Source organism: Haliotis rufescens, unplaced genomic scaffold (assembly GCF_023055435.1).
Source record: "Haliotis rufescens isolate VD_foot unplaced genomic scaffold, xgHalRufe1.0.p SCAF_14, whole genome shotgun sequence".
In the NCBI taxonomy this organism is placed as follows: Eukaryota; Metazoa; Mollusca; class Gastropoda; order Lepetellida; family Haliotidae; genus Haliotis; species Haliotis rufescens.
This window is the reverse complement of record NW_025963824.1, coordinates 14,622,285-14,635,573: the sequence shown is the minus strand read 5'-3', so window position 1 is coordinate 14,635,573 and position 13,289 is coordinate 14,622,285. Positions and strand designations below refer to the sequence as shown.

Here is a 13,289-nt window from a genome sequence, read left to right as displayed (position 1 = left end):
ACACTGAAACCTCTTTAGTCCGGCTTATTGTCATTGACGTCGTTAATGAATAACGACTTAACGTATTATTGCTATGTAGTGATGCCTGTCTATTTGTGAACGAATTTGACAGTATTTGTCCGGGGTGGCCGTATTAACGGGGTCATGAGGGGTCATGGCGTGATGGACATTTACACGAACTGTGGACAGGGACATAGCTTTACACAGGAACAGATATATTTCATCATGTCGGACTTTGGTTCTCTGTCAATGACAATCGTGTTGATGATATGACCTCTTCTGTTCCGATATTTCAGTTTGCGGAAGGCTAGGCTATAGAGGACACACGTTTACTGCGAAAACGTGTCAATTCAGAATAGCCACACAAGAAACAAAGGCTTCTACAAGTATTGATATATATCAGGATATACGTGTATAGCGGAACGTGTCAATATATAATAGCCACAAAAGGAAATCAGGAATTCTACAAGCATTGATATGGCGATATCAGGAAATACGTGTATAGCGGAATCTGCCAATACAGAATAGCCACACAAGAAACCAAGGCTACTTCAAGTATTGATATGGTGATATCAGGATACACGTGTATAGTGGAATCGTGTCAATATATAATAGCCACACAAAGCATCCATGACTACTACAAGCATTGATGTGAGAGAATCCTCCATTCATATAATACGTTCGAGGCTAATTCTGAAGCGGAAACAGCAAGTATTGATTTATTGTTAGGAACAATTGTTTTGATCTAATCAATTATACAATGTAATTGTGCTCAGCGATCGTATCTACCCCCAGGCTGCTAGATTATCCATAGGTATGACAGGCACGTGGTCCCGTGTATTGCCGCACAGGGTCTAAATTAGGCGAAGTTAAGCAACAACGTTGCGGAGAGTAGGTGGATGGGTGCAACTTGACTCGTGAGAGTTTCTTGGACTTCTGTCCAGCTCCACATTGAAACAATCGTTACATATGATGTCCTATGAGGCAAGAGACTGTTCAGCAGGATCATCAATGAGTGGGATGAGATGATAATGAGATGATAATGAGATGATAATGTGAGATGATGATGTGACTGCTAGCTTCTATTGCCATATTGGTAATATGTGTTGTACGTGTTGTATACTCCCCAGGGAAATAACAATGACATTCGAGAGCACACTGATCTATTGACCAGATACAAGAGCATACATGACTTGGTTGGTTGGTTGGTTGGTTGGTTGGTTGTTTAAAGCTGCACTCAGCAATATTCCAGCTATATGACGGCGGTCTGTAAATAATCGAGTCTGGACCAGACAATCCAGTGATTAATATCATGAGCATCAATTACATGACTTGGATCAGATAGGCCGGTTCACATATACTATATTCAAACTACTGAAAAGGCATATGTTTAAATTTGTCTCGGGAGATTTAGTTTATGTTAGTTTAGTCAGTTTAGTTAGTACTTTGGGACGAGTTTTGCAAGGTCAATTCAAACAAAAATTCAAAAAAGGGGTTCTATTAAACAAGGAAGAACTGTTCAGATGTTGTTCAACAGAATGACGTTTAAATCATTTTTACCGTATACATTTTTCTATATTGTTATCATTAATATAGTTATGTTTTCTCTTGTCATTTTTTACATGCATTGGAGCATGGGACAAACTACATCAAAACTTAAATCAGCGGACGCGAAATCGTGGGGCTTTCATTTTTCATTACATGCTCGGAACAAAAGCCGGTCAAAACATCGATCAACAACAAAATATCCCCATAATTTCATCGGTCGTTACTCCCTCAATAATCCACATATGTGTTCCAGCCTGGAGGTGGACCTTGTGTTTATCATAAGCAGTGCGTGTGATAATTTCAATCGCCGTGAAATTATTAGATCAACATTTACTAATCAAACATTCTTCAAGAACTACACAATAAAACTGGTATTTTTTGTGGGATTGACGACTTCCGGTAATACGCAGCAAATGTTAACCGCGGAACACCGGAACTATGGTGACGTCATACAAGGTCACTTCCTGGACACTTATCACAACCTTACTCTCAAAGTGACCACGGAACTGCAGTGGCTAGCAACCTATTGTAAACACACAAATGTTGTGGCAAAACTTGACGACGATACCTTTGTCAACACATATGCATTTTTTGAAAAATATTATCAAAGCAAATCAGGTAGAAATGTCATTTATTGCGACATAAACAGCCATGAGACAAGAATACGGCGACAGGGAAGATGGCGTGTTCCGACGAACGTTCTTAAGCGATATCAGTTCTATCCCTGGAAATATTGTCTTGGTTACGGAATGTTTATTAGTGGAGAGTTGATAACCCGGATGTATAAATCCACGATGTTCTCCCCATTCCTCTGGGTGGATGATGTGTATTTCACGGGGACTCTCACTTCACAGCTGACGTTCACATTTGTTAAAATTGACAGCAGTTATTTCAGGAAAGATTTAAAGTGTTTCCTAACACAGAACTGCTCTTTATTGTTTGCGGCGGGCAATGTTTCAATGTTTCCTTACTTATGGAAACTTACAACTTTACGACATCAAATTTATGTGTGATGGACATTGCATTATATAGAATGCATAACTATGTTTTGTCACATATTGTCACATTTGTTTCACATATTGTCACATTTTTGCCACATACTGTCACATTTTTGCCACATACTGTCACATTTTTGCCATATACTGTCACATTTTTGCCACATACTGTCACATTTTGCCATATATTGTCACATTTTTGTCACATTTTCGTGACATATTAACAAAGGGTTACCAGTATCAGATTTGACCTGTAGCTGTATAAAATAGCCTTGCCCCAAGGCTGTACTGAAAGAAAAGTCCATGGATGTGTGGTAATTCTATCCCCTCAAAAGGCAAGTCTAGATATGTTAATTGTTTGATAGGTATTACTTAGAAGTTGACGGATTGACACAATTTTATGGATAACAACTTCTTTAATACTGTAAAAAGCGACGTTTCGGTATAGATACTTATACCGTTGTCAAGCACTTATCCTCTATAATTAAACAGGATAAGTGATTATTGCTTGATGAGTTCATAGTAGGCAACTGTCCTGATCACATCATCAACTGGGACATCGTCCGAATCCTCTCCAACAACCTCCATGATTTCACTTAAAGAAAACTCACAGAAGCAGTCCACATTCGCCGCCACAAGCCATCAATCAACAGAGATCAAGTCTATTTCATCCCACCCACCTACTATGAAGTCATCAAGCAATAATCTCTTATCCTGTTTAATTGGCTTCATGTCAATTGATTTCTACCTATGTGTTCTCTGTCCATCGTGTTGTGACATTATTATCCGCTTGTTGTCAACACCTACCTATGTTATCCCCCTCATATCCACCTACTATATATATTCTGTACTAAGTCCCTCATTCAGTCTTACTTGACAACGGTATAAGGATCTATAACGAAACGTGGCTTTTTACAGAATTAAAGAAGTTGTTATCCATAAAATTGTGTTTACCTTGTCTAGGTATGTGGACAGTGTAATCTGAGGACTCCCTTCTCTAAAAGGGACAACTTGTTCTTATTATTTAATAATTATGGCCTTAGAGACTTGTGCAAGTCTACTGTAAGAACTGCTCGGTTGAAATAACTTTTATAACTTGTGCAAAATAAAACATAGTTTGTTGGGTTTTTTATATCGTTGTTTCAGTTGTACATATTCTGCTACCACACGGACATCCTGAAACAAAGCTATGCCATGGCTGATCACGATTTTAGGGGCGGTCGGGTTGCCTAGTGGTTAAAGCGTTCGCTCGTCACGCCAAAGACCCGGATTCGATACCCGACATGGGTACAATGTGTGAAGCCCATTTCTGGTGTTCTCCGCCGTGATATTGCTGGAATGTTGCTAAAAGCGGCGTAAAGCTATACTCACTCACGATATGAATATTGGATATTCGCGTAAACATGAAAAAAAGAATTATTTACCGAAAATGCCGTTGCCCAATTCAAGATGGCAACCATTGAAGTGGGATATTATGAGCGAACACTCTTGATTGACAAGCAGGAACTTGTTCTTGCTACGCGTCCAAGATTATTGCACTCATAGCGACGTGAATCCACGTGTGTGTGTGTGTGTGTGTGTGTTTGTGTGTTTGTACTAGTCCGGACTGATGCCGATTTATGGTGCTAGCTCACTGAGATACCATGCCGCAGTTTAACATGAATACCCCACTCAGACACAGTATACTGACTCCGAGCCGACCAGTCCTTGTTTTAGCCCCTTAATGCCGAGCGCCAGACAGGGTAACAACATGTACCATCCTTTAACGTCTTTTGGTATGACGCGGCAGGGGATCGAACCCGGACCTTCCGCTCCCCGGGCGGACGCTCTACCACTAGACCACTGAGGCGGTCCCATTGAATCAGGAAAGGACAGACATATCACATTGGGATTCGCACAACCTGATCTAAACCCACTTGAACACCTTTGAGATTACCCGGCCTCCTAGTGAGAGGGGGCAGAGTTGCGTCCCTTGGACACCCCAGAAACCTATGATTGTGGGTTCGAATCCCGGTTCGACCCGATTATGTTTCCAGGTTTAAGCACCATACCCGTGCTCGTGGGTTTCACCGAAATGGTAAACGTCTGAGACCTGCATCACTTCGGGCTTTCCTCCCACATTAAGCTGACACGCCGTGATATAACTGGAATACTGTTAGTGGTGTTAAACCCAACTCACGCACTCAATCAATCCAAGTGAGATCTAGAGACCGTCCTGTTCAAAACCTGAATGAACTGCAACATAAATGGCGGAGGATCCTAATATTGAAAATCAGTCGTCTGCTCTGCTGCATGAGGAGACGCCTCGGGAATTTTATCCGTGAGAGGGGTGGATACTCCCGCTAATACTGATTGCAGTCAGTGCTTACTTGTTTGATTGTTGTTTAACGCCGCACTCAGCAATATTACAGCTATATGACGGCGGTCTGTAAATAATCGAGTTTGGATCAGACAATCCAATGATTGATATCATGAGCATCGATCCATGCAATTGGGATCGATAACATGCATCAACCAAGTCAGCGAGCCTGACCACCCGATCCCTTTAGTCGCGATTGCTGTTAGAGGGGATTCCTGGGTTCACAATTATTGTTTTTCGCTGCATAATCTGACAGCCCGATTCGTGGTGTGGACTGGGTGCTGATACTTTTCAGCGATGTTAAAATGACTTCTTCGCATGATGCCAATAAATCGTTACCGATTGCTCGTGTCAGCGTCTTTATTTGTGTGATAGTACCATGGCTTTCGATCGTCTGTCTACTACTCTTTTGTCGCGTTTCCAAAAATGAATCACAGTCATTTTTTAACATACCTGAAAAATGAGTGGTGCATAATTAATTAATTAAACTTCATATTAGAAACAGGGCTACTTCCAGGCTTGGCGGGGGCGGTCGGGTAGCCCAGTGGTTAAAGCGTTCGCTCGTCACGCCGAAGATCCGGGTTCGATTCCCGACATGGGCACAATGTGTGAAACCCATTTCTGGCGTCCCCCGCCGTGATATTGCTGGAATATTGCTAAATGCGGCGTAAAACCATATTCACTCACTCACTCACTCCAGGCTTGGCGCGTCCTTGTACTGGAGTGCTTGCCATTTTAAACAAAAGAAAGAAGAATTTGTGTAAATATATTCACGAGTGTGCATTGTAAAATAGTTTAATTTGTACTTAATCCTTTTCGGATCTCGCTAAACACTCTGACACCATATTTAATGTGATAATATTGCGAAAACTAAATCACACGATAGCATCAGGAAATGTTGTGCTTTGTCCTACGAGTTGGATATTTCTTTACAAGCTCTTGTCTACCCAAGTGTTGAATTAAGTTTAACAAACCAAATGGAGAGGCTAATTCAGGTTGCGAAGTCAGGTTTCTTAAAAGGGCGTCGAAGTCTTTCAAGCAATTACTCTCGGGACAGATAAATCTAACAGGTAAGATTACAGCAAAACATAGTTTTGATACCGTAAGTGATATGAAGTCAATGCTTTGACACCTTTAGGTTTTTTTCCTGAAAATTAACCATTGATGTACTTTTCCAGACAAAAGAGCATCAGTACTGCTTGTCTCAATAAAAAAGTATTTATATGAGCCTCCCAAATACAACGCCGTAGATTTGGTCTTCAGCAACCCATGCTTGCCGTAAAAGGCGACTATGCTTGTCGTAAGAGGCGACTAACGGGAACGGGTGGTCAGACTCGCTGACTTGCAATTGGTTGATGCATGTCATCAATCCCAATAGCATGGATCGATGCTCATGATGCCAATCACTGGATTGTCTGATCGAGACTCGATTATTTACAGACCACCGTCATATAGCTGGAATATTGGTGAGTGCGGCGTTAAACAACAAACAAACAAAAAAGATCATGTTTTGCTCAATTCTTCAAGACATAATGTGTATTAATCACAGTCTGGAAAATTGTTGTGCTATTTAAAATTTAAATACAAATTCTGGATGACTTTTACAAATCAGCAGAACACTTGTTTGAGAAAGTATTGCCTACAAGATATATATAAGGATTGACTGTGTATTTTATTCGGTTCATTGACGTATGAATAGAAAAACCGATGTTCAAAATGTATTAATCTCCGTATCAATGTTGATAGGACCTGTCAATCAAGGCAAGAGGCGAGAAGAACTGCAACAGTCAGACTGTAACGAACCGGAGGAAATATGTCCGGGAGAAAGCGACTGTTTCAAATGACATGATATTTACCGCCAGATTCAAACATTAGGTCCCTGAGAACGGGAAGACACAGTTGGAAAAATGCTAGTTAGAAATGAAATCCGAAGACATGAAAGTTGTGGAACCGAGGCGAGCGGGAAAAAAACAGGCGAGCGAGCCTGCACGTTTGCTATTTCATTCATTCTCGGCCTTCGGTTTCAAAGGGTAGTTTGGACAATGAATATGCACGAAAGTCGCTAAATGTCCTGTGCATGACGATACACGTAATATTGGGATTCCCCGACATTCCGTAGTAATTAAAGTAGTCGCCTCGGTGGGCGCGGCTTAATTCTTTACATTCATTGGGAAATGAATGCAATAACACGTGACCATTTCGGCTAATCAGAATGCAGGAATTTCAATGAACACAACGAAAATTTAATTCCAGGCGACGGGAATACATACAGTTTGTTTGATTCATACCTCAATGAACCGATAAAATACACAGTCAATCCTTAAAATAATAAATTGTTATTGTGTTCATTGAAATTACTGCATGTCACTGCAGTATGTGCTCACATCCCTGGAATATTTATCAATCTCGTCATTTCGTTCATTGAGGTTTGAATCGAAAACCCGATGTGCAAACTTTTGTTTGCGTCGCGGATTCTTTGCACATCAGTTTTTCGATTCGTACCTCTCAATGAAGCGAAAAAAGTACACAGTCAATCCTTAAATGAAGCGAACAAAATACACATTCGATCAATCCTTAAATATATCAAAGATGTTTAAAATATACAAACTTTCTTTCGGTATTCACGGGAATCCACTTTAAACACCATTATTAAATATTCTAAAGTTTAATTTAAGAAACACGTACACACAAAAGAAAACATTTGGAAATACTTAATAGGAAATAAAATTAAATTTCGTGTTGCCTTGGCAAAGTTCGGGCAGGTGTAGCTCGCACCACTTGATTAGATAATGTGTACATGCCAAGAAAACATAGACGATGTTTCATTTGTTTGTTTGTTGTTTTACGCCGCACTCAGCAATATTCCAGCTATATGACGGCGGTCTGTAAATAATCAAGTCTGGACCAGACAATCCAGTGATTGATATAATGAGCATCGATTCACGCAATTGGGATCGATGACATGCTTCAACCAAGTCAGCGAGCCTGACCACTCGATCCCGTTAGTCGCCTCCTACAAGTGGAATGCATTTTATATTGACATGTAATGCATAGGAACATCTGCATAAACTATATATCCCAAACTATTATATATACTATTTTATACAATCGTAATTGGCTAAATTTGGTCAACAATCTTGACATAATAAAAACAATGGCAATGTTTATCTTCAATGCAAAGGTTGAGTGAGTGAGTGGGTTTAACGTCGCTTTGAACAGTATTTCAGTTTACAGGGTGTTAGTTGAATGTGTGAGGAAAGCCCAAATTGAAGCAGGTCTCATACGTTTTCGTCTTTGACGATGCACAGAACCACGGGTATGGTGCTATCAAACCTAGAAACATAATCAGGGCGAACCGGGATTCGAACCCACTTTCACAGGAAATAGCGGCGCCTGGGCCATCCGTCCTCATCGCTTCACCCCATGCAAATATTGAGAAAGTGTAAAATATAAATGCTTGCATGTGCCAATACACTCTGATGAAAAAGATCAAAAAGCGATCGACATGATTCCGTTCTAGCCAAGTTGGTGCGATGACGTATGTGATTTGATGCAGTGCCGTGCGCGAGACCTCTATATTACCGATACGGCAAATCGGATTATATAACCAGTTATTTGTTTTTATCTACATTTAAAAAACGAAAAAAGACTCAATAATACGTTAGACAATTTATACCATGGAAACGTTTGTAAAATATCCCATTGCTCCAGAATGAATGATAAACTTGCAACATAAAATCTTCGCATTTCTACATATTAGCCTATTGACCAATATTTTCTTGAGTATGGTGCGCACACAAGTTCAATGCCCATCCTCCTCTAGGGGATTCAGTATTTCTGACAAAAAAATCACTTCACTCACACAAGTAATTCATAGTTAATGTGCTAAAAAAGCAGTGAACTGGTTGTTCTAAAATAAACCTGAAATATTGCTATTATTAATAAAATGTAACAACTGAGTATTATTATTAGTAGTATTAGTAGTTTTATTATAGATATTATTATAATCATTATTATTATTATTATTATTATCATCATCATCATCATCATCACCATCATCATCATAATTATTGTTATCATTATTATTATTATTATTATTCAAACAGTATTTAGGCTTCACTTTATCGCCATTTAAGTCATGCGCTTTTTGAACTGCACCGAACTCCAAGTCCGGCTTTTACAGTTTACGCGATTACCTCCCTTTACCCGATTCTAAACATCACCACGTGCGGTCGACGACAAGTAAACAAACACCGGTGCATTGCATCCTGCCTGACAATCGTCAGCTGTTGATTCCAAGAGATTGATGTTGTTGGTAAGAGGTTGTATGAAACTGACACAACACCATGCAATAACCTAGACAGAGAAAGAAATATATACTAACCACTGCGAAAGTAGATTGAGATTTGTTCCGTGCATGAAGTTTATTTTTAGAGATTTCAGTTTTGGACTTCCGTCCAGTTTAATTAGAGCTGCTTTGCAATAACTTTTTGAATGGTACTACGTATGAATGAAGGAGTTGGTGGATGAAGTTGTCGACGGCGTTGTTGGAGTCTGGCGACGTTGTTGGAGTCTGGCGACATCATATGTTGGGACCAGGCTAGACTAACATCTATAGTCTCTGAAATGAACATATCGTACAGAAAAAACAGTTGTTCAGTTAAAAATATAATAAAAGGGAGCCCAGTGACTCTCTTCATTTTCAGATACTGATACTGGTGTAATCTAGACTTGCCAAACATTATAGACTTGCATGGGCTGTATTTGATATATATTTGTATCAGGGTCTGTAACACAGAATAGGACCAGTGCAGTGTTTGAAATAATTCTAAAACCCATGAAGACAGTCACGAAGATGACCAAATGTTGCCTATCCATCTTCAAAGTTACCTGCCCGCATTTAGACATTATAAATATGGAAAAATCGTGATAAATACGCAACAAATTGTGTCTTGATTCAGTTGAAATAATTCAAAATTGTGAAGTCTCTGACCTTTCCCTTTCTTAATGTCAGGGGCAGTGTGCCCAGTTGTGTAAGATGCTGCAATTTGATGTGCAGACTTGCATACCTTAGGCATGTCAGATAGACCCGTGAAAATCCGGCTTAGAGTTGGACTTCAGCAACCCATGCTTGCAGTAAGAGGCAAATAACGAGATTGGGTGGTCAGGCTCACTGACTTGGTTGATGCATGTCATCGTTTCCCAAATGCGTGGATCGATGATCAATATATCAATCACTGGATTGTCTGGTCCAGACTCAATTATTTACAGACCAACGTCATATGTCTGGAATATTGTTGAGTGTGGCGTTAAACAACAAACAAACAAAAGCAGGTCAGATGCAGTAAGTGATTTCAATTCCCAGATTTGCCCTGATTAGGGTATTAATGCAAATGTGCATCCAGTACTCACAAATGAGGAGAATATACGCAGAAAAAATATTACACAACCGATAGGAAGCACAATAATATTCTTTGTATCTCCAGAGCATCAAGAGCAGTTATGGGTGTTTGTTAGAGCTGGGACGGTACTCGGGTCAGGTGGGTACTGAGTAGGACCCGGGTACCCACAGGACTAACCAGCCCGTGGTTAGTCACATGGTATTTTATTTAATGATAAAAACTCACTATATAACTACAAGGTTACACGACAATTTTAAGTCTCTAATGTTCGCATTTCTTTTTGATTATGAACACGTTCCTTCTGACTTATATATGTTTGAACAAAGCTAAAACTTCAGTCAACTTCAGTGTATGCATGACCACATGGTTTTATATGTGTATCTACATTCTGCCAGCGCTATTGTAAGACTATTCTCAATCTGACATTTTGTACCTATCTCTTGACACCAACAGCGGGTACGCAGGTAGGGTCAGAAATAGGGGTGTGGGTACCCGGATAATAAATTTGGACTCGTCCCAGCCCTAGTGTCTGTTATTTCATCCATCAATCATGACCACTGTCCACAGGATCATTAATTGATTCCTGGCTCCCCAGTAACTAACAAAAACTTGCAATACACTACACCATTTCATTATTTTATAGGATCCTTAAAATTAAGAATTGGGGTCTCCTAAACTAACACTTAAAATAAGACCGCCTCCGTGGTCTAGTGGTAGAGCGTCCGCCTGGAGAGCTGAAGGTCCGGGGTTCGATCCCTGGCCGCGTCATACAAAAAGACGGTACTTGTTGTTACCCTGTCTGGCGCTCGGCATTATGGGGCTAAAACAAGGACTGGTCGGCTCGGAGTCAGTATACTGTGTCTGAGTGGGGTATTCATGTTAAACTGCGGCATGGTATCTCAGTGAGCTAGCACTATAAATCGGCATCAGTCCGGACTAGTACAAGCAGACACACACACGTGCATGCACGTCGCTATATAAGTGCAATAATCTTGGACGCGACGTTAAACCCCATTTCACCTCACCTCACCATTAAAAAAATTGTATTTTTTTTTAAAAGAATCTTTCCTCTTCTGCTCTTTTCATGTGGAATCAAGGAAACTAGACTTGGTTTACTTTGATCTAGACTTGCCTTTGCTGTTAGTAAAATAGACAGATAGATTCCACAGTCATAGCACAGGGCTAGCCCTGGAGCCCTACTTTCTGACTTTCGGACTGATGCCGAGTCAAGGTAATCTGGCCCTGATTATGTAATGTTATGATAAAACTAAATTACTGTTGAAATCAGCATTCACCAAAACTCGCTTGTATGATTGAATTGTTAAAAACGACTTTGTAAACATCTCTGAACAGCTTCTAGATTGAGACTAAACAATTGCTATAAAAACATGATTACTAGCTATATATATATTTTAGCATGAGCTGTATAAATAGACTCAACAAACAGGGGAACAAGCTTTTAGCAGCATATAATTGGAGAAGTGAAAATGTTAATTAAATTATTCATTCTCTCGCCTTTTCCTCCTAAAAATAATAGGTCTGTGTGTTGCCATGGCAATGAACATGCAATGTGTTGACCACATGATAGTCGGACCCAGTGACCGACTGGCAGTTACTTCCACCTCCCTGTTTGCTATTTCTGAAGCAACTTGCTGTTCTTTTTACCTCCCTGATATAAGAATATAAGGACATCCTTGATCTGTATTAAGAGTTTTTTTCATAAAGGTGTTTTTAAACACCAGCTGATTTTATCTAACTTTACTTCATTCCACTCTGGGAATGAACACAAAAGAGGATCTAGCTTTCCATTTACATCCTATAGATAGTCTTCAGCAACCCATGCTTGTTGTGAAAGGCGACTATGCTTGTCGTAAGAGGCATCTAACAGGATCGGGTGGTCAGGCTTGCTGACTTGGTTGAAGCATGTCATCGATCTCAATTGCGTGGATCGGTGCTCGTGATATCAATCACTAGATTCTCTGGCCCAGACTCGATTATTTACAGACCGTCGTCATATAGCTGGAATATTGCTGAGTGTGGCGTTTAACAACAAACCAACCAACCAACCTATAGATTGCAATAAGTGCATATACATGTACCTGCCAAATTCACACTTTTCTGTTGAAGAATATTGGCAAAAACATCCGAAATCTATCACTGTGTTAAGAGTTTTGCATTAAAATATTTTTAATGGTATTTAAGTACGACAATAATTTATCCATATGTTGGCGGAATGTTCATCACATCTGGACCAGACATTCCTTTGATTGACATGAGCATCAGTTCACACATTTGGGATACTATAAGACAGTCAATAATAGCCCAGGGTAGGGCTGGGACAAGTCCAAAATTACTACCCGGGTACCCACCCCCCTATTACCCGACCCTACCCGGGTACCCACTGTAGGTCTCAAGAGATAGGTAAAACATGTCTGATTGGGAATAGATTGACCATACACCTGTCAAAAATAATTTAGATACACGTATAAACCCATCTGGTCATGCATACACTGAAGTTGACTGATGTTTTATCATTATGAAAACATATGATTGTAACTCTAACTTTAACAGAAGCTTACAATAGTTGTAGCACTAAGATTGCTTTGTGCAAGTGGACCGTATCTCCGTGAATCTAACTGTTGTTCATCATGTGACACTGTGAAGCCCGTTTCTGGCGTCCCCGTCGTGATATTGCTGGAATGGTGCTGAAATCGGCGTAAAACCATACTCACTCAAGTGAAGCATTGCAAGTGATATGAGAGAAGGAATCTGATTGGTCAGTAGGAAGGACATAGAAGGGACATTACTCATTGTTTGTTTGTTGTTTAAAGCCGCACTCAGTAATATTCCAGCTATATGACGGCGGTCTGTAAAAAATCTAGTCTGGACCAGACAATCCAGTGATTAATATCATGAGCATCGATCCACGCAATTGGGATCGATGACATGCATCAACCAAGTCAGCGAGCCGGACCACCCAGTCCC

General features: G+C 40.1%; 1 protein-coding gene across 1 annotated transcript in view; it reads left to right on the top strand.

Moving 5' to 3' along the window:
- The first annotated feature begins 9,202 nt into the window (after positions 1–9,202).
- LOC124124414 (titin-like) overlaps positions 9,203–13,289 on the top strand; it is a 158,951-nt gene continuing 154,864 nt past the window's right edge. The window contains exon 1 of the mRNA XM_048395765.1: positions 9,203–9,217. The gene's annotated coding sequence lies outside the window, so the exon portion shown is untranslated. The remainder of the gene's footprint in view (positions 9,218–13,289) is intronic.